The sequence below is a fragment of the Epinephelus lanceolatus genome, chromosome 3, assembly GCF_041903045.1.
Source record: "Epinephelus lanceolatus isolate andai-2023 chromosome 3, ASM4190304v1, whole genome shotgun sequence".
NCBI classification, from domain to species: Eukaryota; Metazoa; Chordata; class Actinopteri; order Perciformes; family Serranidae; genus Epinephelus; species Epinephelus lanceolatus.
In genome coordinates, this window is record NC_135736.1 from 17141833 (window position 1) to 17165313 (window position 23481).

Here is a 23481-nt window from a genome sequence, read left to right on the forward strand (position 1 = left end):
TTTCAGCCTCAGTCAAACTAAGACTATACTTTCAGGGATCATTTCTATAGTTTCTGACTTGAGAAATGTGTTTCTAAAGTGTCTGGTCTTGCTAACCATGATGATGAGTTGTGATATTCCCTTCTGAGCATGAAGCTGACAGAGAATAATGATTCAGGTCATATGTTCTCTGTCATTGATGATTGTTCTTTGCTTCTCTGTGGAGCATTGATGAAGGGAATATGGTCAGAGTGGCAGCAACACATAGATGGTAAACTAATAGCATCCAAAATACCAAATAATTAAGAGCATAATTAAGCACTGCTTGTAATTAACACAGGTCAAGATATTTGTTTTTAGAAACTAACTAAGTGTTAAATGCCAGTTTGATGGTTGACTATGGTTCAACCTTAAACCAATAAGCCAGTTAAATGACCATCAGTCAACAGAAAGCAATGGCAGTTTTGACATGAATCATTTGTTCCCATTCATTCTTTGTTTCCACCTTCTGAAATGAGTGCATTTTTGATTTTGAAAGTAGTAGTTAGCTGCAGACCTGCTAAAGTAACTTGGGGGATTTCCAGTCTTCTGCAAATCTCAGAGATGAGTGTGATGTAGACAGAGAATAATGATTCAGTTCATCTGTTCTGTCATTGATGATCATTCATTGGGCATATTTTTGGATATAAATGCAGCCTGTGATCTTTAAACAGTATCACTTTACTTTTCTTACTGTCTGGCTTTTATACAAACATGTTCTTTATCTCAGTGCTGCCTTTGTCTCCAATCAGTCTCTGTGTATTACAGCTGAACTGTCAGAGTCATGCAGTGATTGGCTGTGCTGTTGTATTTACATAAACATGTATGATTGGACGAGACACAACTGGACAAGTTTATTGAAACCCTGAGTGAGAATCACTTTGCAGTGAATGAGATGCAGTTTTCAGCCTCAGTCAAACTAAGACTATACTTTCAGGGATCATTTCTATAGTTTCTGACTTGAGAAATGTGTTTCTAAAGTGTCTGGTTTCGCTAACCACGATGATGAGTTGTGATGTTCCCTTCTGAGCATGAAGCTGACAGAGAATAATGGTTCAGGTCATATGTTCTCTGTCATTGATGATTGTTCTTTGCTTCTCTGTGGAGCATTGATGAAGAGAATATGATCAGAGTGGGGGCAACACAAATGTCAAAGGTTAAACAATTATCTCAACAGAAGTGCTTCTTTTTATTGTCAAATTCAAAGCAGTTTGTCAGTTTTGATTGGGTTTTCAAATATTTGTTTAAAGTTAACCAAAGTTTAGTAGGGATAGTAAATACTTAATCAATTAGTGGATTGACAAAGATCATTTAACAATTTTAATTGAATCATTGGTTAATTATTTAATACTTGAGTTGATCAGAGGCCAAACATTGCATAATGCTGCCTTCATTGTATAACACAATCAGGCTGAAACAGAATTCTTACAGTCAGACAGTTTCTGAAAATCACATTGAAGTGTACATTTTAGTCATGTTATAATCAAGGTTTTGTCATGAGTCAAACACTTTGCAGGGCTCGACAGTGCGAGCGTTTTACTCGCATTTGCGACTAAAAATAGGTGTGTGCGAACTGTAAAAAATATTTAGGGGCACATGCGCGCATAAAAAATCAGCCGAAGCAGCCTATATTTTTGTCAATAAAAAAATATGATAATCTAACCGCAAATGTTAGAGGAACTCCAGCCGCCTTCCCTCTTCCCCGTGTGACACCGTTATGGGCGGTTTTCCAAGCCACTGTCGGCACAATGAATATAAGTCCCACTGTCAGCAGGGTGGAAATAAGTCAAAGTGTGGCGTTTGTGGGTTGAACGGGGGTCACAGACAGGAATACGGCAGAGGCTCATAGTGCTCTGCGGCGCAAAATAACGGCTTACCGGCGACAGAGAAGTCCGACTCCAGGTCCAGTAATTTCCTCTTTCGTTGGTATCATGACTGCCCAGTAGTACCTGGACAACCGAGCCATGGCGGCACACAGGTATGTGGCGTGTCAGAGGAGAAACAAGTCGTTCACATTTCTGTCTTTGACGCAGCACTTTAGGGACTGTTCTTTACTTATGGAGGGACTGTTCTTTACTTGTCAGGGGAGGAGGGTGGCTGGTTGATTTTTATTTTATTTATTTATTTTATTTTGATCCCCCCTATGTTAATCACTTATTGATGCAGCTAGGGACCGTTCTCCACGGCCAGGCTGTCAGCTGGGTGGGAATAAGTCAAAGTGTGGCGGAGAAGAGGGACCACCTACGGGGAAGCCTGCTCCGTTCTCCCCGCAGTTAGGGACCGTTCTCCATTTTGTATACATTAAATTCATTAAATAATTTTGCTTGTAAATGTCTATTTGCATCATGTTTATTACGGAAAACACATTATTTGATCAATTTACATTGTGCCCCTAAAGTTCTTTGTGCGCTCCTTACTTTTTCAATTTAGGAGCACATGTGCTCCTTGGGAACAAAGTTAGTGTCAAGCCCTGCTTTGTTAATGTGATCACCTCTGGAGGACTTAATGTTGAGAAATAAAAAGTTTAGAAAGATAGACCAACTGGAAGAAAGTGAATAAAAATCAAATTGTACAGTATTATAAATGTCTATTTGGACATGAACACGTCTTTTCTTTTTCCAATCAGTGAGAAAAATTAGTCTTTTCAGTTCCACAGTGGTCTTTGATTTCTCACCTGTCATCTGAAGCATGTAACAATATGCTTCTGTACCTCTGAACCCTGAGTGAGAATCACTTTGCAGTGAATGAGCTGCAGTTTTCAGCCTCAGTCAAACTAAGACTATACTTTCAGGGATCATTTCTATAGTTTCTGACTTGAGAAATGTGTTTCTAAAGTGTCTGGTCTTGCTAACCATGATGATGAGTTGTGATATTCCCTTCTGAGCATGAAGCTGACAGAGAATAATGATTCAGGTCATATGTTCTCTGTCATTGATGATTGTTCTTTGCTTCTCTGTGGAGCATTGATGAAGGGAATATGGTCAGAGTGGCAGCAACACATAGATGGTAAACTAATAGCATCCAAAATACCAAATAATTAAGAGCATAATTAAGCACTGCTTGTAATTAACACAGGTCAAGATATTTGTTTTTAGAAACTAACTAAGTGTTAAATGCCAGTTTGATGGTTGACTATGGTTCAACCTTAAACCAATAAGCCAGTTAAATGACCATCAGTCAACAGAAAGCAATGGCAGTTTTGACATGAATCATTTGTTCCCATTCATTCTTTGTTTCCACCTTCTGAAATGAGTGCATTTTTGATTTTGAAAGTAGTAGTTAGCTGCAGACCTGCTAAAGTAACTTGGGGGATTTCCAGTCTTCTGCAAATCTCAGAGATGAGTGTGATGTAGACAGAGAATAATGATTCAGTTCATCTGTTCTGTCATTGATGATCATTCATTGGGCATATTTTTGGATATAAATGCAGCCTGTGATCTTTAAACAGTATCACTTTACTTTTCTTACTGTCTGGCTTTTATACAAACATGTTCTTTATCTCAGTGCTGCCTTTGTCTCCAATCAGTCTCTGTGTATTACAGCTGAACTGTCAGAGTCATGCAGTGATTGGCTGTGCTGTTGTATTTACATAAACATGTATGATTGGACGAGACACAACTGGACAAGTTTATTGAAACCCTGAGTGAGAATCACTTTGCAGTGAATGAGATGCAGTTTTCAGCCTCAGTCAAACTAAGACTATACTTTCAGGGATCATTTCTATAGTTTCTGACTTGAGAAATGTGTTTCTAAAGTGTCTGGTTTCGCTAACCACGATGATGAGTTGTGATGTTCCCTTCTGAGCATGAAGCTGACAGAGAATAATGGTTCAGGTCATATGTTCTCTGTCATTGATGATTGTTCTTTGCTTCTCTGTGGAGCATTGATGAAGAGAATATGATCAGAGTGGGGGCAACACAAATGTCAAAGGTTAAACAATTATCTCAACAGAAGTGCTTCTTTTTATTGTCAAATTCAAAGCAGTTTGTCAGTTTTGATTGGGTTTTCAAATATTTGTTTAAAGTTAACCAAAGTTTAGTAGGGATAGTAAATACTTAATCAATTAGTGGATTGACAAAGATCATTTAACAATTTTAATTGAATCATTGGTTAATTATTTAATACTTGAGTTGATCAGAGGCCAAACATTGCATAATGCTGCCTTCATTGTATAACACAATCAGGCTGAAACAGAATTCTTACAGTCAGACAGTTTCTGAAAATCACATTGAAGTGTACATTTTAGTCATGTTATAATCAAGGTTTTGTCATGAGTCAAACACTTTGCAGGGCTCGACAGTGCGAGCGTTTTACTCGCATTTGCGACTAAAAATAGGTGTGTGCGAACTGTAAAAAATATTTAGGGGCACATGCGCGCATAAAAAATCAGCCGAAGCAGCCTATATTTTTGTCAATAAAAAAATATGATAATCTAACCGCAAATGTTAGAGGAACTCCAGCCGCCTTCCCTCTTCCCCGTGTGACACCGTTATGGGCGGTTTTCCAAGCCACTGTCGGCACAATGAATATAAGTCCCACTGTCAGCAGGGTGGAAATAAGTCAAAGTGTGGCGTTTGTGGGTTGAACGGGGGTCACAGACAGGAATACGGCAGAGGCTCATAGTGCTCTGCGGCGCAAAATAACGGCTTACCGGCGACAGAGAAGTCCGACTCCAGGTCCAGTAATTTCCTCTTTCGTTGGTATCATGACTGCCCAGTAGTACCTGGACAACCGAGCCATGGCGGCACACAGGTATGTGGCGTGTCAGAGGAGAAACAAGTCGTTCACATTTCTGTCTTTGACGCAGCACTTTAGGGACTGTTCTTTACTTATGGAGGGACTGTTCTTTACTTGTCAGGGGAGGAGGGTGGCTGGTTGATTTTTATTTTATTTATTTATTTTATTTTGATCCCCCCTATGTTAATCACTTATTGATGCAGCTAGGGACCGTTCTCCACGGCCAGGCTGTCAGCTGGGTGGGAATAAGTCAAAGTGTGGCGGAGAAGAGGGACCACCTACGGGGAAGCCTGCTCCGTTCTCCCCGCAGTTAGGGACCGTTCTCCATTTTGTATACATTAAATTCATTAAATAATTTTGCTTGTAAATGTCTATTTGCATCATGTTTATTACGGAAAACACATTATTTGATCAATTTACATTGTGCCCCTAAAGTTCTTTGTGCGCTCCTTACTTTTTCAATTTAGGAGCACATGTGCTCCTTGGGAACAAAGTTAGTGTCAAGCCCTGCTTTGTTAATGTGATCACCTCTGGAGGACTTAATGTTGAGAAATAAAAAGTTTAGAAAGATAGACCAACTGGAAGAAAGTGAATAAAAATCAAATTGTACAGTATTATAAATGTCTATTTGGACATGAACACGTCTTTTCTTTTTCCAATCAGTGAGAAAAATTAGTCTTTTCAGTTCCACAGTGGTCTTTGATTTCTCACCTGTCATCTGAAGCATGTAACAATATGCTTCTGTACCTCTGAACCCTGAGTGAGAATCACTTTGCAGTGAATGAGATGCAGTTTTCAGCCTCAGTCAAACTAAGACTATACTTTCAGGGATCATTTCTATAGTTTCTGACTTGAGAAATGTGTTTCTAAAGTGTCTGGTCTTGCTAACCATGATGATGAGTTGTGATATTCCCTTCTGAGCATGAAGCTGACAGAGAATAATGATTCAGGTCATATGTTCTCTGTCATTGATGATTGTTCTTTGCTTCTCTGTGGAGCATTGATGAAGGGAATATGGTCAGAGTGGCAGCAACACATAGATGGTAAACTAATAGCATCCAAAATACCAAATAATTAAGAGCATAATTAAGCACTGCTTGTAATTAACACAGGTCAAGATATTTGTTTTTAGAAACTAACTAAGTGTTAAATGCCAGTTTGATGGTTGACTATGGTTCAACCTTAAACCAATAAGCCAGTTAAATGACCATCAGTCAACAGAAAGCAATGGCAGTTTTGACATGAATCATTTGTTCCCATTCATTCTTTGTTTCCACCTTCTGAAATGAGTGCATTTTTGATTTTGAAAGTAGTAGTTAGCTGCAGACCTGCTAAAGTAACTTGGGGGATTTCCAGTCTTCTGCAAATCTCAGAGATGAGTGTGATGCAGACAGAGAATAATGATTCAGTTCATCTGTTCTGTCATTGATGATCATTCATTGGGCATATTTTTGGATATAAATGCAGCCTGTGATCTTTAAACAGTATCACTTTACTTTTCTTACTGTCTGGCTTTTATACAAACATGTTCTTTATCTCAGTGCTGCCTTTGTCTCCAATCAGTCTCTGTGTATTACAGCTGAACTGTCAGAGTCATGCAGTGATTGGCTGTGCTGTTGTATTTACATAAACATGTATGATTGGACGAGACACAACTGGACAAGTTTATTGAAACCCTGAGTGAGAATCACTTTGCAGTGAATGAGATGCAGTTTTCAGCCTCAGTCAAACTAAGACTATACTTTCAGGGATCATTTCTATAGTTTCTGACTTGAGAAATGTGTTTCTAAAGTGCCTGGTCTCGCTAACCACGATGATGAGTTGTGATATTCCCTTCTGAGCATGAAACTGACAGGGAATAATGATTCAGGTCATATGTTCTCTGTCATTGATGATTGTTCTTTGCTTCTCTGTGGAGCATTGATGAAGGGAGTATGATCAGAGTGGTAGCAACACAAATGTCAATATTAAAAGAAGTTGTTTTTATAGATCACACTACTCTTGGTACTACCTTTTAAAACAATTATCATTGTTTCTTACAAAAGGTTGTTTACCTTGAATACTTTTAGTGGTGTTACATAGATTAAATCAAAAGATGTAACAGTCAGTTAATCATTTCTTTATTTATCAAGTGTATTAATTGCCAGTGTTGCATAATGTTGATTTTATTGTAGACAATAATCTGGCTGAAATAGAGTTATTACAGTGAGACAGTGTCTGAACATCACAATGAAGTGTACATTTTAGTCATGTTATAATCAACATGACTATAGCTCTGCAGGTTGCATTTGGGAATTATGGCTCCTCTCTCACTTAGGAGGAAGGATCAAAACAGCCATGAACACATGGCTCTATATTTTTGTCTTATATTTACTTTTATTGCGATACAAAAAGACAAAGACCTTTTTAACAATTTTAATTGAATCATTGGTTAATTATTTAATACTTGAGTTGATCAGAGGCCAAACATTGCATAATGCTGCCTTCATTGTATAACATAATCAGGCTGAAACAGAATTCTTACAGTCAGACAGTGTCTGAAAATCACATTGAAGTGTAGTCTACATTTTAGTCCTCACAAAAACGTTCTCATGAGTCAAGCATTTTGTTACTAATATTACCACCTTTGGGGGACTTAATCTTTGGTAATGATTTTAAAGAACAGGCCAGATGAAAGAATGAAAAAAAAAAATCAAGTAAACAGTATTATGAATGTTTATTGGGACTTGAACTCACCTTTTCATTTTTCTAGTCAGTATTTGAACCATCAACTTTTCTGACTAATAATGATAATAATAATAATAGAATATAATAAAAAATATATCACCACATAACTTCTTTTTTGTCAATATGGTTTTTATCAAGTGGCGCTGCAACACTGCCACAAAGCACACCAAAAACAAATGCCAGAGGAGCACACTTTGTATGGACTGACGACGAGGTAGAGCTGCTACTTAGGGTCACACTTGATTACAAAGCTACAAAACTGCAGGTGAATGTTGACTAGCGCATGCGGGTTAAGGGAGAGATGGGGTTATGGCATCAACGTTTCAGAAAAGAGGCGTACTGTGTTGTAAATACGGAAACGCGAAGGTGGCGTCTTCAGATTTTTTCACTCTGGGACCTGGTTTCAAAAGTTGGCATATTTTGCCTCCTAAAACGCTGGTTCCGTGTTTACGAAAGGTCTATAAGATAAAAAACCTTTGTGGATACACCTAATCTCAGTCCTTCCAGAAAAATGCGGAGTTTTTTTGTGATTGTTGCGGGCAAAAATCCTTGATTATGCGGCACGTTTTCTTAAAAAATGCGATGGAATATGCGGGATATTTATGCAATTTCATGCGATGAAATTGCGGAAACTTGCAAAAATTGCGGGAACTCGTAAAAATTGCGGGAACTTGCAAAAATTGCGGGAACGTGCAAAAACTGCGGTTTGATGAAAAAGAGGAAAAAAAGTGATTCCCCCAGCACCCTGTTCTCACTAGGCTACTACCTTAATGTAGTCATTTCTAATTACTTCCTATGATAAGCAAGCATACTACATCACAGAAAGTGCAGGGAATATTTAAGTTCTCATCTTGTTTTATTTCAGACCTTAATAAACACATGGCTCAAACTTACAAAACATTGCTGAGTCAAACAAGTTCTGTAGCTTTACAAAAAGAATATGCTACAACTTATGTAAAAATAAATAAATAACATATATATTATGTCATGAAGGCTATGGAGAGAGATCCGTTTTTGCGCACCCGCTGGTTAAGCGCTTTTTGAAAAGAGTCAGGCAACAGAGACCTGTCACGCGCTCTTTGGCCCCGCAGTGGGATTTACCCCTGGTGTTATGCGCTCTGGGAGAACCTCCCTTCGAGCCTCTGTCACAAATCGCTCTCAAACTACTGTCATTAAAGACAGCACTTCTCTTAGCCCTGACTTCAGCTAAGTGAGTGAGTGATTTATGTGCGCTTTCAGTCTCCCCGTCTTGTCTCGTTATCAGAGATGAAGGGAGTGCAGCTACTCTGAGGCCGAATCCTACATTGATGCCTAAAATCATAACCAGCTCTTTTAGATCGAGAGTTATTTCACTGGAAGGTTTCTTCCCTCCTCCCCACATGAGCGAGAGAGAAGAAACATCACACCGACTCTGCCAAGTGTGCGCCCTGTCTCATTACGTGACGCGCACAGCAAGCGTCAGAGAGACACAACAGCTGTTTGTACATTACAGAGAGCGTTCACAAGGAAAACCCCTCTTGCAACGAAAATGCGAGGATTATGAAATCATGCAAGCCCCGCATTTTTAGTGCATTTTACGCGGAAATCGGAATTTATGCGGCGAAAGTGCAGCGTCTTTGAAAAATGCGGCCCCTGCATGAATATGCGGACTTTGTCTGATTATGCGTTGAATTATGCGATCGCATAATCGCGTTTTTCTGGAGTGACTGTAATCTCGTCTCCGTGTGGACATGGCCTAAACCGATCATTTGGCCAAAAATTTTATTGTTGTCTAGTGTCATATATAATAATGGTAAAAGGGGTAATATTTGTGTTCTGTGTCACTTCTATCAAAACCTCGCACCAAGATCTGAACCGCTTCCCGAACCAGTCACATGGTACAGCCGGACAGCAAGGCTTCGGACGTCACCAATGACGTCACTTGTCTGAAACGACAAGCCTTGATACACGCATCGCATTGTACTCTACAATTAGTCAGTAAATCATTAGGGTCATTATCTTTTTTATGATTTGTAATTTTTTATTTTATAACATTCAAATCAGTTACATCACATACATAATAACGTCTATTCCAACAGAAAAACATACCCCCCCCCCCCCCCCATCCCGCCCATAACTAAGAGGGGTCAACCAATCTATAGAGTGGCTTGTACAGGGCATGAAAAATAAAATTCTGTGAGTAAGCTAAAAGGAATATATATTCTAAGACAATGCCCATTATATCTCAAACCTATTCATCACAAACATTGTGCCTCCACTTCTTCTTCTTTACACGGGTACATATATAGTGTCAAGGTACATGCCCCACTTCAGGAGATATTTATCTGTTCTGTCCTGCATCCTATATGACATCCTTTCATATGCAGCTACTTTGCCCAACTCGGTCACCCAGGCAAGAAAAGGAGGTTCTCCCACTGTCTTCCAATTCCTGAGAATGATCATTAGGGTCACTTTCAAGGAGATCATAGGCCAAAAATGACATAATGCTGCCTTTATTATCAGGCTGAAACAGAATTATTACAATGAGACAATATCTGAAAATCACACAGAAGTGTATATTTAGTACTCTTAAAAACAAGGGTCTCTGATGAATCAAACATTTTTGTTTAAACTATCACCTTAGGAGAGCTTGATTTCTAGTAATAGAAATGAAAGAACAAATCAGATTTCACGGTATCATGAATGTTTCACAAAATGTTTGTAGAGGAGCGCTTCCAGGACTCAAATTATTTGCTTAAGGTGCTCTTTGGATGGGACAATCATATATAGCAAAACTCAGGAAACTCCAAGGCACTCTCTTTGGAAAAATTAAAAAGCCTTTATTGTTATGGCTTGGTCATCTTAAACCTTTAAAAACTCACATTTTGGCATACAAGCCTTCGTCAGGGAGTCAAACAGTTTTCAAACTGGAAAAGACTTCCTTAAAAGCTTTCAAACCACCAATCAGAGGCCTCCACTTGGCAGAAGCAGGTTTAGGGCTGTAGTACTATACAAAGACCACTAGATGTCCTCCTTCGCACTTAATAGAACAGAATTTTCATGACTACATACAAAGGTTACATACAATGCATGCATCACTACAACACATATTAAAGTCAAGGGTATAGTTTACAGGTCGACAAAAAACAACAAACCAAACACCATAGAAAAAACACAGTTAATCAAAGGAAGACACTAAAATCAAGTTCTTCGTTCAGGCCTGGGTATCTAGTAGCCTGCAGTTTGTCAATCCAGAAATTTTCTCTCTGGTTTAGTTGTTTTTGCCTGTCTCCTTTCCTTAGTGACAGTGGTATATGGTCAATCCCACAGGCCTGTAAGGTGGATGGGTCACTATTATGGTGTTCCATGTAGTGCCTCGCCACAGGATAGTTCATGTTGCCTGTGCGGGTTGCATATTTATGTTCAGCCAGTCTGTTTTGCAAAGTCTCTTTGTTCTTCCTATATAAAGCACTTTGCAGTCAGGGCATTCCAAGTCTAACAAATACAGTTTTACAGTTTATGAAATGGTTAATGGTAAATTGTTTTTGGGATACAACATCACCAAAGGTTTTGGTCTGTAATACATTTGTACAATGATTGCAGCGTTGACATTTGTAAGACCCTTTGGGCTTAGATCCCAACCACGTTTGTTGGCCGCCTGGTTTCAAATGGCTCTGGACCAGTTTGTCTCAAATCATAGGGCATCTCCTGAAGGTGACCAGAGGTGACTCAGGAAACATCTGGCCAAGCACATCATCACTTTCAGTAATACCCCAATTTTTCCTTATTATTCTCTTAATTTGTTCTGCCTCTGTACTATATGTAGTGACAAAAATGGGTCTGTCTTTTGTTGGCCAATGGTGCGTTCCAGGCAGGCTTTTGAACTCGTGAGTCACGACTTCAAGTCACGAGTTACGACTTTGTAGCGTTCCAGGAAAGTTACGGCAAACTGCCAGTTGCTTCCTGTTTAACGTTGAACATGGCAAACCGTTTGTTTGTGCTTGCCCATTATTTCTATTGCCAAAGGTGCCTGCTCCTTTCTCATTTGAGTGAAACGGAGGAGGAGAAACGGCGCATAAGGTCACAGATGCTATTATACTTTTTATTTTTACTTTATCTGTGTGTTTTATTAAATTTTGTATTGATTATTCTTGAACTGGAAACCAGCTGTTAGAGCGGCTGCCAATAATGCGTTAACATTAGGGTTATTTTATGTCTATTTCTCACCATGTATCACCTGCATCAACACCGCATCCATAGGGCTGCCATTGTTGTTTAGAGGAGTAAGGTAATTGGTTTAGAGGGCTGTGTGACGTCAGAAAGCGTAACTGGGTGTACATCGATCTGGTACGATTTCATGAGTGGGAAGTTACGGCTGCCGTTCCAGTGCACTTTCACGGGTTACAGGTTGTGAAAACACGAGTTACGGGTTGCCTGGAACGCACCATTAAGTGGGTTTCTTTGTAGAAGTGATGCCCTGTCTACATGTTTGGCCCTGGTGTATGCTTTCTGGAGAGTTGTGCTTTCGTAACCCCGTTCCTTAAAACGTGACATCATCTTTTGTGCTTTACACTCAAAAGCATTATATTGGTCACAAATTCTCCTGACTCACTGGAATTGCCCATAAGGAACATTTTCCTTCAGCCACTTAGGGTGGAAGCTTTTAGCATGCAGAATGGTGTTCCTGTCAGTAGGTTTTCTAAATACTGAAGTGTGTAGAGCACCATGATTGTCTTTAAAGAAAGTCAGGTCAAGGAAATTAATACAATCTTTGTATAGTACTACAACCTTGATTATAACAGGACTAGAATGTTTACGTCATTGTGATTTTCAGACACTGTCTCACTGTAATAATTATGCTTTTGCCTAATTGTTGTTTTAACAATAAAAGCAGCATTATGGCATTTTTTGCCATGGATCAACTTGATAAATAACCAAATGCTTAACTGACCACTACATTTGTCGATTACATCTCTGTCAAACCACTAATCAAATAAGTAGCTAGTATCCTTTCTACACTTTGGCAAACTTGTAAAGAGCTATGTGAATAAACGATCATTCTTTAAAGTCAACACTGAAATTTTGATGCTTTATTAAAATACTTGTGTTAACTTTAACATTTGGTCTGCTACCACTCTGACCATGTTCCCTTCATCAATGCTACACAAAGAAGCAAAGAACAATCATCAATGACAGAGAACATATGACCTGAATCATTATTCTCTGTCAGCTTCATGCTCGGAAGGGAATATCACAACTCATCATCGTGGTTAGCGAGACCAGACACTTTAGAAACACATTTCTCAAGTCAGAAACTATAGAAATGATCCCTGAAAGTATAGTCTTAGTTTGACTGAGGCTGAAAACTGCATCTCATTCACTGCAAAGTGATTCTCACTCAGGGCTCAGAGGTACAGAAGCTCATCATGACATGCTTCAGAATACTTACTATTCTTGTTTTTTCTTTGTTATCACTCAGTACTGCTTTTCTCTTCTGTCTGTGTGCTGTCAGAGTCATGCAAGGACTGGTTGCTGTGATACAACAACGAGAGGCACCTATTAATGATAGGGAGGAACCCTCAGTGATAGTAAGTTTGCAGTGAATGAGCTGCAGTTTTCAGCCTCAGTCAAACTAAGACTATACTTTCAGGGATCATTTCTATAGTTTCTGACTTGAGAAATGTGTTTCTAAAGTGTCTGGTTTCGCTAACCACGATGATGAGTTGTGATGTTCCCTTCTGAGCATGAAGCTGACAGAGAATAATGGTTCAGGTCATATGTTCTCTGTCATTGATGATTGTTCTTTGCTTCTCTGTGGAGCATTGATGAAGAGAATATGATCAGAGTGGGGGCAACACAAATGTCAAAGGTTAAACAATTATCTCAACAGAAGTGCTTCTTTTTATTGTCAAATTCAAAGCAGTTTGTCAGTTTTGATTGGGTTTTCAAATATTTGTTTAAAGTTAACCAAAGTTTAGTAGGGATAGTAAATACTTAATCAATTAGTGGATTGACAAAGATCATTTAACAATTTTAATTGAATCATTGGTTAATTATTTAATACTTGAGTTGATCAGAGGCCAAACATTGCATAATGCTGCCTTCATTGTATAACACAATCAGGCTGAAACAGAATTCTTACAGTCAGACAGTTTCTGAAAATCACATTGAAGTGTACATTTTAGTCATGTTATAATCAAGGTTTTGTCATGAGTCAAACACTTTGCAGGGCTCGACAGTGCGAGCGTTTTACTCGCATTTGCGACTAAAAATAGGTGTGTGCGAACTGTAAAAAATATTTAGGGGCACATGCGCGCATAAAAAATCAGCCGAAGCAGCCTATATTTTTGTCAATAAAAAAATATGATAATCTAACCGCAAATGTTAGAGGAACTCCAGCCGCCTTCCCTCTTCCCCGTGTGACACCGTTATGGGCGGTTTTCCAAGCCACTGTCGGCACAATGAATATAAGTCCCACTGTCAGCAGGGTGGAAATAAGTCAAAGTGTGGCGTTTGTGGGTTGAACGGGGGTCACAGACAGGAATACGGCAGAGGCTCATAGTGCTCTGCGGCGCAAAATAACGGCTTACCGGCGACAGAGAAGTCCGACTCCAGGTCCAGTAATTTCCTCTTTCGTTGGTATCATGACTGCCCAGTAGTACCTGGACAACCGAGCCATGGCGGCACACAGGTATGTGGCGTGTCAGAGGAGAAACAAGTCGTTCACATTTCTGTCTTTGACGCAGCACTTTAGGGACTGTTCTTTACTTATGGAGGGACTGTTCTTTACTTGTCAGGGGAGGAGGGTGGCTGGTTGATTTTTATTTTATTTATTTATTTTATTTTGATCCCCCCTATGTTAATCACTTATTGATGCAGCTAGGGACCGTTCTCCACGGCCAGGCTGTCAGCTGGGTGGGAATAAGTCAAAGTGTGGCGGAGAAGAGGGACCACCTACGGGGAAGCCTGCTCCGTTCTCCCCGCAGTTAGGGACCGTTCTCCATTTTGTATACATTAAATTCATTAAATAATTTTGCTTGTAAATGTCTATTTGCATCATGTTTATTACGGAAAACACATTATTTGATCAATTTACATTGTGCCCCTAAAGTTCTTTGTGCGCTCCTTACTTTTTCAATTTAGGAGCACATGTGCTCCTTGGGAACAAAGTTAGTGTCAAGCCCTGCTTTGTTAATGTGATCACCTCTGGAGGACTTAATGTTGAGAAATAAAAAGTTTAGAAAGATAGACCAACTGGAAGAAAGTGAATAAAAATCAAATTGTACAGTATTATAAATGTCTATTTGGACATGAACACGTCTTTTCTTTTTCCAATCAGTGAGAAAAATTAGTCTTTTCAGTTCCACAGTGGTCTTTGATTTCTCACCTGTCATCTGAAGCATGTAACAATATGCTTCTGTACCTCTGAACCCTGAGTGAGAATCACTTTGCAGTGAATGAGCTGCAGTTTTCAGCCTCAGTCAAACTAAGACTATACTTTCAGGGATCATTTCTATAGTTTCTGACTTGAGAAATGTGTTTCTAAAGTGTCTGGTCTTGCTAACCATGATGATGAGTTGTGATATTCCCTTCTGAGCATGAAGCTGACAGAGAATAATGATTCAGGTCATATGTTCTCTGTCATTGATGATTGTTCTTTGCTTCTCTGTGGAGCATTGATGAAGGGAATATGGTCAGAGTGGCAGCAACACATAGATGGTAAACTAATAGCATCCAAAATACCAAATAATTAAGAGCATAATTAAGCACTGCTTGTAATTAACACAGTTCAAGATATTTGTTTTTAGAAACTAACTAAGTGTTAAATGCCAGTTTGATGGTTGACTATGGTTCAACCTTAAACCAATAAGCCAGTTAAATGACCATCAGTCAACAGAAAGCAATGGCAGTTTTGACATGAATCATTTGTTCCCATTCATTCTTTGTTTCCACCTTCTGAAATGAGTGCATTTTTGATTTTGAAAGTAGTAGTTAGCTGCAGACCTGCTAAAGTAACTTGGGGGATTTCCAGTCTTCTGCAAATCTCAGAGATGAGTGTGATGCAGACGGAGAATAATGATTTAGTTCATCTGTTCTGTCATTGATGATCATTCATTGGGCATATTTTTGGATATAAATGCAGCCTGTGATCTTTAAACAGTATCACTTTACTTTTCTTACTGTCTGGCTTTTATACAAACATGTTCTTTATCTCAGTGCTGCCTTTGTCTCCAATCAGTCTCTGTGTATTACAGCTGAACTGTCAGAGTCATGCAGTGATTGGCTGTGCTGTTGTATTTACATAAACATGTATGACTGGACGAGACACAACTGGACAAGTTTATTGAAACCCTCAGTGATAGTAAGTTTGCAGTGAATGAGATGCAGTTTTCACCCCCGGTCAAACTAAGACTCTTTGTATTTCTGTTTTCACTGTGTTTCATCCGTGCTTTGTATTAAGGTCCTGTATGGTCAGTTTGCCATCCCGTCTTAAAAACTGCAACTCCCAGAAGGTGGAGCTCCTACCATCAGGGATGCACACAGTTGTATTGTATGCAGCCAGTGATTAGACTGAGATTGGTTACTTTTACCAGCCTGTCCATTGATGCCATATCTATGCTCTGATGAAGGTCGAATAGACAGAAAACTCAACAATAAAGTGAGACACTGCGTAGATGTCAGTGTGCAGAAATCTTTTTCTACCATGAACAGGCCAGATGAAAGAAATGAAACAAAAAATCAATTTTACATTATTATGAATGTCTATATGGACATATACACATCTTTTCTTTTTCCAATCAGTGAAAAATAGTACTTTTAATTCCCCACAGTGATCTTAGATTTTCCCACCTGTCATCTGAAGCATGTAATGAAGAGCTTCTGTACCTCTGAACCCTGAGTGAAAATCACTTTGCAGAATGAGATGCAGTTTCCACCCTCAGTCAAACTAAGACTATACTTTCAGGGATCATTTCTATAGTTTCTGACTTGAGAAATGTGTTTCTAAAGCGTCTGGTCTCGCTAACCACGATGATGAGTTGTGATATTCCCTTCTGAGCATGAAGCTGACAGAGAATAATGATTCAGGTCATATGTTCTCTGTCATTGATGATTGTTCTTTGCTTTTCTGTGGAGTATTCATGAAGGGAATATGATCAGAGTGGTAGCAACACAAATATGCACTATGATTTTTCAGAAAGTTGTTTAACATTAGCTTAAGTTGAGCTAGGACACTAACTACTTCATTGAAAAGTGGTTTGACAAAGATATAAACAATTATTTTGTCTGTTAATAATGTAACACTTAAGCTGATCAGTGGCTTAGAGTCGCATGATGCTGCCTGTATAGGTAAACAATAATCAGGCTGAAACAGAATTATTACAGTAAGACAGTGTCTGAAAATCACATTGAAGTGTAGGCTACAATTTAGTGTTCTTAAAAATAAAGTTTTGTCATGATTCAAACAAATTGTTTATATGATCACATTACGAGGACTTGATCTTTAGTAATGATGAAAAAACAAACCAGTTAAATGAAATAGAAAAACAATTTTACATTATTATGAATGTTTATTGGGACATGAACACGTCTTTTCTTTTTCCAATCAGTGAGAAAAATTAGTCTTCTATTTCACATATTGGTCTTGGATTTTCTCACCTGTCATCTGAAGCATGTAGTGATGAGCTTCTGTACCTCTGAACCCTGAGTGAGAATCACTTTGCAGTGAATGAGATGCAGTTTTCAGCCTCAGTCAAATTAAGACTATACTTTCAGGTATCATTTCTATAGTTTCTGACTTGAGAAATGTGTTTCTAAAGTGTCTGGTCTCGCTAACCATGATGATGAGTTGTGATATTCCCTTCTGAGCATGAAGCTGACAGAGAATAATGATTCAGGTCATATGTTCTCTGTCATTAATGATTGTTCTTTGCTTCTCTGTGGAGCATTGATGAAGGGAAAATGATCAGAGTGGTAGCAAAGCAGATGTTCAAGCTAAACAACTTTCTTAATGGATCACTTAACTTAAAGACATTATTTATAGAGCATTAAAGATGTAGTGTAAGGAGTTGTAAAGGTTGGTTGAGGACACTACTAGATAACTCATTTTTTAGTAGTGTGACAGAAACATATTCAACAATTAATAAATTGTTAGGGTAATTTATCAAGGAGATCATAAGCCAAAAATTACATAATGCTGCCTTTATTGTAGACAATAATCAGGCTGAATCAGAATTCTTACAGTCAGACAGTGCAAATCAAACTAAGACTATACTTTCAAAGATCATTGTTACAGTTTTGGACTTGACGGATGTGTTTGTAAACTGTGATTTAAGGAATGATACAAATCATTGTTGGAGTGGTGGCCAAGGTTTCTTGAAGGTGTGTGAAATGTATTATGTTTACTACAATACTGATTTATTATAGTTCTTTCTGAGCTGAAACAGAGAGTGAGTAATAATTTAGTTTGTAACAAATCTTCACTGTCACTGATGAATGGGTTTTGCTTTATTTTGGCAGTATGAGGATGGGAATATGATCACAGTGTTTGCAGAAATCTATCATTGGTAAATATTTTAGTGTGATGCTTGTATTTTTTAAGAAACAGATAACTATCATAATTGTATAGTTAGCATGCAAGTTGCAATGTTGACATGCATTGAATTATATAGAAACATGAGGCGATATCTCACTGTGAAATTTGCAGTATAGTTTTCACAAAAAAACTCTTTTGATGCTGCTCAGTTCAAAGAAATGAACGGAACCTTTATTGTAGAAAAAAAGTAGGCTGAAAAATATTTATTGAGACAAATAGAAACTGAAACTCTAATCTACATATTGTGATTCTTAAAAAGCAAAGCAGATTTCCTCACCTGTCATCTGAATCATGTAATGATGAGCTTCTGTACCTCTGAACCCTGAGTGAGAGTCACTTTGCAGTGAATGAGATGCAGTTTTCAGTCTCAGTCAAACTAAGGCTATACTTTCAGGGATCATTTCTATAGTTTCTGACTTGAGAAATGTGTTTCTAAAGTGTCTGGTCTCGCTAACCACGATGATGAGTTGTGATATTCCCTTCTGAGCATGAAGCTGACAGAGAATAATGATTCAGGTCATATGTTCTCTGTCATTGATGATTGTTCTTTGCTTCTCTGTGGAGCATTGATGAAGGGAATATGATCAGAGTGGTAGCAGCACACATGTTTAAGCTAATACAAGTATTTTAATAAAGCTTTTTTTTTTCATAATACTGTAAAATTTAATTTTTATTTTGTTTCTTTCAGTTGGTCTGTTTTAGTACACTTTTATCACTGGATCTCAAGTCCTCCAGAGGTTATCATACAAACAAAGTGTTTGACTCACGAGAAAACTTTATGTTCAAGAAGACTCACATGTACATTTCATTGTGTTTTTCAGACACTGTGTCACTGTAATAATTGTGTTTCTGCCCAATTGTTGTTTAAAGATAAAATCATTAGTGATGTTATGCTCGAGTCAGTTTGCTCAACACAGTGTCTATCTTTTGAAGCGGAAGTGTTCCGAGACAGTGTTTTGATCTCTGATTCGGCACGTCCACAATCACATGACTACTGTGAGCAAGGCCTCGTTACGTATCATCGCGTGTTGTGTTGCTTTGCGGGAAATTTGAAGGGGTTGGGCATTTCAATATGTCAAGGCTTTTAAAGGGGTCTGATTCACTGCTCAAACTGTGTTTTTTTTGAGAGGAGGAGTTCAACGCTATTGCTATATTTGTTATTTGGAAAGAAGCTAAGGAGAGTATTATTGTAGTTAGAATTAGGTTTAGATAGATTTAGTTACATTTCATACACTAAATAATACACATAGATAGCCTACATACACAGATTCATACATAAACAACAAACATTCATTCATAGAAACACACTAGACGTATAGTAGAATAGGCTTAGATAGTTACATTAGAGAGTTGTGTGAGTGGTTGAAAGAGTGTGTTGTGAGTTGTGAGAGTGCAAGGTGTGTTTGTGGGAGTGCGTGGTGTGTTTGTGAGGAGTGACGTGAGGTAGTAAGGGAGGGATATGGCAGAGTATCCGGTGCCTAAAAGAGCGCGCACTTATGCATGGGAGCACTTTGACCTGATCAACCCCAAGAGGGTCAAGTGTCTTATCTGTGCTCAGGAGCTGACGTTCAGCAACAACACATCGTCAATGCTGCAACACCTGCGCAGCAAACACTCAGAAACGACATCCAATACAGCTGCTGCTGCTACTGCTGTTTCTGGGGGTGCGGAGACCAGACAAGGTAATTCCTATAGATTAAAACACATAACAGTATTATATTCAACTGAAATTAATACTTTTTGAAATAATAATGTTTGTATACTTTCATTGTAAGGTCGACAAGCTGAGTTGGACAAGGCACTAGTTGACATGGTTGTGCTTGACACTCAACCATTTAAAGTGGTGGAGGACAAAAGCTTCAGGGCCCTCGTACAGAAGCTGGACCCAACCTACATCCTGCCCACTCGCCAGGCCTTAAAAGCTATGGTGGAGTAAAGGTATGAAGAGGCTAAAGACAAGGCAAAGCAGGAACTGGAAAAAGCACAGTCTGTAAGCTTAACTGTAGACATGTGGACCTCCATGAACATGGATGCCTATCTTGGGGTCACCTGCCATTTTATCAATCACAAAATGGAGCTAGAGAGTGTTTTGCTTCCCACATAGCAGCAAATTTGAGGGATGCCATGGAGCTGCAGATAAATCAGTGGGGCTTGAGAGAGAAAGTGCACTGTTTAATCACAGACAATGCATCCAATATGATCCTTTGTGCCAAACTGTTGGCTGTCAGAAATGTGCCATGTTTAGCCCACAGTTTCAATCTCATTGTGAAGAAGGCACTGGATCAAACTCCTCCGCTGGCTGACATCAGAACAAGAGGCCAAAAAATTGATGCGTTTTTTTTTTAGGACAAGCACTAAAGCAAAGAAGAAACTCACAGAGATGCAAAATCAGCTGCAGAAGCCTGTTCACAAACTGGTTCAAGAAGTAGAAACCAGATGGAACTCCACATACTTGATGTTACAAAGACTGTATGAACGAGAACCAGTTGGTGCGGCAGTGGCATCCCTTACCACAGACATTCCTCCCCTCACATGTGTAGACTATGAGACAGTCAATGACTGCTTAGATGTTCTTGCACCCTTCCATCTGGCCTCCACAGAGATGTCAGCTGAAAAGCATGTTTCTGCCTCATAAGTCATTCCACTCATCAGAATGGTACAGCACAAACTGGCTGTAAAGGCATCAGCCATTAAAAACCAAACAGCACTCCATCTGATAAAACAACTGCAGTATGAGCTGGTCAAACGATGCACAGTTGAAAATGTCAGAGTTCTGGCCTTAGTCACCATCTTGGACCCAAGATTTATGACATTAGCCTTTGGCAATGAAACCCATGCACAGGAGGCCATGTCAAAACTGACTGCAGAATGCGCTGGAGCCATGAGGGTTGAGAGGGGAATGCTGTGGACATCGCAGGTAGTGTACCATTTATTATTCCATATTATTGTGGTTTCCATACCTCTGTAGTAACACATATTAAAATGTTATCAACTCCATCAGTCAGCTGCCAACAAGAACATGGGCCTTCAGCAGAAGACAACTTGTGGGATCTTTTGGACAGCAGAGTTAGTTTGTATTATGGCCTGTTATTACTGTAAGCACCATTTTCTTATTATGAAAGATGGCTAATTTCCCTTTTCTTTTTGTTTAGGAAGAACACAACAATCTCAAAGTGCAACAGCAGATGCTACAGTTGAGGTTCAGAGATATCTGTCTGAGCCCTACCTCTCCAGAGGAGAAGACCTGCTCACTTACTGGGCATCACGTGAAAGTATCTACCCAAACCTCTTCAAGATGGCCCAAAAGTATCTCCACATGCCAGCACTATAAGTGCCATGTGAGCGGGTCTTCTCCAAAGCTGGAGAGGTAGTCAGCCACAAAAATAGCAGACTGAAATCTTGCACTGTTGAAATGCTTCTCTTTTTGAATAAAAATCTTTAAACACTCCCTGGTTTACTAGTACACCCCGTTTATATTACCACAATGGTAAAGTTGCACAAGCACTAGCATTAATTTCTACATCACATAATACTTGTATATTATACAATGTAGCACAAGCACATTCCTTTCCCCCGCTCCCTCTATACACACCATATGTATGTATATTTATATTTATATTTTCATACACATACATATATTTTTATATATATACACACACACACACAAACACATAAATATACATATACATTTATACATATATACATACATACATACATATACTGTTTTTAAAACATTTATTAAATACAAGTACAAAGCAGTATGTGTCGAGCAGTCCTGAGGCTTTTTCAGGTCTTCCACTTAGATGCAGTTCTGACGCACAGCCAGCAGATGTCACTCTTCCGACTGTATGAAATGCTTCGAAGCAGTGTGTCATTCTTGAAGCAATTGTGTCAAAGTGGTTCACTGCTTCATGAAGCTTCAGTTTCACCATCACTAAGAATCATGCCATTTTGGCCATGGACCAACTTGATAAATAACTAAATGCTTAAATGGCTATTAAAATTGGTGATTACTTCTCTCAGAGAAGTTCTCTGTCAAACCACTAATCAATTATTTAGTGTCTTAACCAAACTCTGGCAAACACGTAAACAACTATTTGAATGAAGAATCATAACTCTTTAAAGTCTACACAGAAAGGAAAATGTGCCATTACAAAGTTTGCTTTAACTTTAACATTTGTGTTTTTGGTACTTCACCAATGCTCCACAAAGAAACAAAGAGCCTAGTAGTGTCCTCAGCAAACCTTTGCAACTCCTAAAACATCTTAAATGCTATGAAAATATAATCTAATGCGAAGTGGTCCATAAAGAAAACTGTGCTCATTTTTAAATTTGCTTTCCTACCACTCTGATCATATTCCCTTCATCAATGCTCCACAGAGAAGCAAAGAACAATCATCAATGACAGAGAACATATGACCTGAATCATTATTCTCTGTCAGCTTCATGCTCAGAAGGGAATATCACAACTCATCATTGTGGTTAGCAAGACCAGACACTTTAGAAACACATTTCTCAAGTCAGAAACTATAGAAATGATCCCTGAAAGTATAGTCTTAGTTTGACTGAGGCTGAAAACTGCATCTCATTCACTGCAAACTTGCTATCACTGAGGGTTCCTCCCTGTCATTAATAGGCTCCTCTAGTTGTTTCTAAAGTGTCTGGTCTCGCTAACCATGATGATGAGTTGTGATATTCCCTTCTGAGCATGAAGCTGACAAAGAATAGTGATTCAGGTCATATGTTCTCTGTCACTGATGATTGTTCTTTGCTTCTCTGTGGAGCATTGATGAAGAGAATATGATCAGAGTGGGGACAACACAAATGTCAAAGCTTAAACAATTATCTGAACAGAACTGCTTCTTTTTATTGTCAAATTCAAAGCAGATTGTCAGTTTTGATTGAGTTTTCATATATTTGTTTAAAAAAGTTTAGTAGAGATAGTAAATACTTAATCAATTAGTGGACTGACAAAGATCATTTAACAATTTTAATTGAATCATTGGTTAATTATTTAATACTTGAGTTGATCAGTGGCCAAACATTGCATAATGGTGCCTTCATTGTATAACACAATCAGGCTGAAACAGAATTCTTACAGTCAGACAGTGTCTGAAAATCACATTGAAGTGTACATTTTAGTCATGTTATAATCAAAGTTTTGTCATAAGTCAAACACTTTGTTAATGTGATCACCTCTGGAGGACTTAATGTTGAGAAATAAAAAGTTTAGAAAGATAGACCAACTGGAAGAAAGTGAATAAAAATCAAATTGTACAGTATTATAAATGTCTATTTGGACATGAACACGTCTTTTCTTTTTCCAATCAGTGAGAAAAATTAGTCTTTTCAGTTCCACAGTGGTCTTTGATTTCTCACCTGTCATCTGAAGCATGTAACAATATGCTTCTGTACCTCTGAACCCT

The 23481-nt window shown here is 38.6% G+C and overlaps 13 non-coding genes and 1 pseudogene across 13 annotated transcripts; 12 read left to right on the plus strand and 2 right to left on the minus strand.

Annotated features, from left to right (window-relative positions):
* The first annotated feature begins 19 nt into the window (after positions 1–19).
* Positions 20–235, plus strand: LOC144462612 (small nucleolar RNA U3). Its single transcript, XR_013490855.1, has one exon. It is a non-coding gene; the product is annotated as a small nucleolar RNA U3 (small nucleolar RNA).
* A 704-nt stretch (positions 236–939) lies between these two features.
* LOC144462617 (small nucleolar RNA U3) lies at positions 940–1155 on the plus strand. Its single transcript, XR_013490861.1, has one exon. It is a non-coding gene; the product is annotated as a small nucleolar RNA U3 (small nucleolar RNA).
* Positions 1156–2793: 1638 nt separating this feature from the next.
* Positions 2794–3009, plus strand: LOC144462613 (small nucleolar RNA U3). Its single transcript, XR_013490856.1, has one exon. It is a non-coding gene; the product is annotated as a small nucleolar RNA U3 (small nucleolar RNA).
* A 704-nt stretch (positions 3010–3713) lies between these two features.
* On the plus strand, positions 3714–3929 carry LOC117256103 (small nucleolar RNA U3). The gene has a single exon (XR_004501615.1). It is a non-coding gene; the product is annotated as a small nucleolar RNA U3 (small nucleolar RNA).
* Positions 3930–5567: 1638 nt separating this feature from the next.
* LOC117256098 (small nucleolar RNA U3) lies at positions 5568–5783 on the plus strand. The gene has a single exon (XR_004501611.1). It is a non-coding gene; the product is annotated as a small nucleolar RNA U3 (small nucleolar RNA).
* Positions 5784–6487: 704 nt separating this feature from the next.
* LOC117256095 (small nucleolar RNA U3) lies at positions 6488–6703 on the plus strand. The gene has a single exon (XR_004501608.1). It is a non-coding gene; the product is annotated as a small nucleolar RNA U3 (small nucleolar RNA).
* A 5888-nt stretch (positions 6704–12591) lies between these two features.
* Positions 12592–12807, minus strand: LOC117256111 (small nucleolar RNA U3). The gene has a single exon (XR_013490859.1). It is a non-coding gene; the product is annotated as a small nucleolar RNA U3 (small nucleolar RNA).
* Positions 12808–13095: 288 nt separating this feature from the next.
* Positions 13096–13311, plus strand: LOC144462618 (small nucleolar RNA U3). The gene has a single exon (XR_013490862.1). It is a non-coding gene; the product is annotated as a small nucleolar RNA U3 (small nucleolar RNA).
* A 1638-nt stretch (positions 13312–14949) lies between these two features.
* Positions 14950–15165, plus strand: LOC144462614 (small nucleolar RNA U3). Its single transcript, XR_013490857.1, has one exon. It is a non-coding gene; the product is annotated as a small nucleolar RNA U3 (small nucleolar RNA).
* Positions 15166–16410: 1245 nt separating this feature from the next.
* Positions 16411–16626, plus strand: LOC117256096 (small nucleolar RNA U3). The gene has a single exon (XR_004501609.1). It is a non-coding gene; the product is annotated as a small nucleolar RNA U3 (small nucleolar RNA).
* Positions 16627–17219: 593 nt separating this feature from the next.
* Positions 17220–17435, plus strand: LOC117256106 (small nucleolar RNA U3). The gene has a single exon (XR_004501618.2). It is a non-coding gene; the product is annotated as a small nucleolar RNA U3 (small nucleolar RNA).
* A 998-nt stretch (positions 17436–18433) lies between these two features.
* Positions 18434–18649, plus strand: LOC117256088 (small nucleolar RNA U3). The gene has a single exon (XR_004501601.1). It is a non-coding gene; the product is annotated as a small nucleolar RNA U3 (small nucleolar RNA).
* A 3748-nt stretch (positions 18650–22397) lies between these two features.
* LOC117256104 (small nucleolar RNA U3) lies at positions 22398–22613 on the minus strand. The gene has a single exon (XR_004501616.2). It is a non-coding gene; the product is annotated as a small nucleolar RNA U3 (small nucleolar RNA).
* A 53-nt stretch (positions 22614–22666) lies between these two features.
* LOC117256112 (small nucleolar RNA U3) lies at positions 22667–22869 on the plus strand (annotated as a pseudogene).
* The last annotated feature ends 612 nt before the right edge of the window (positions 22870–23481 follow it).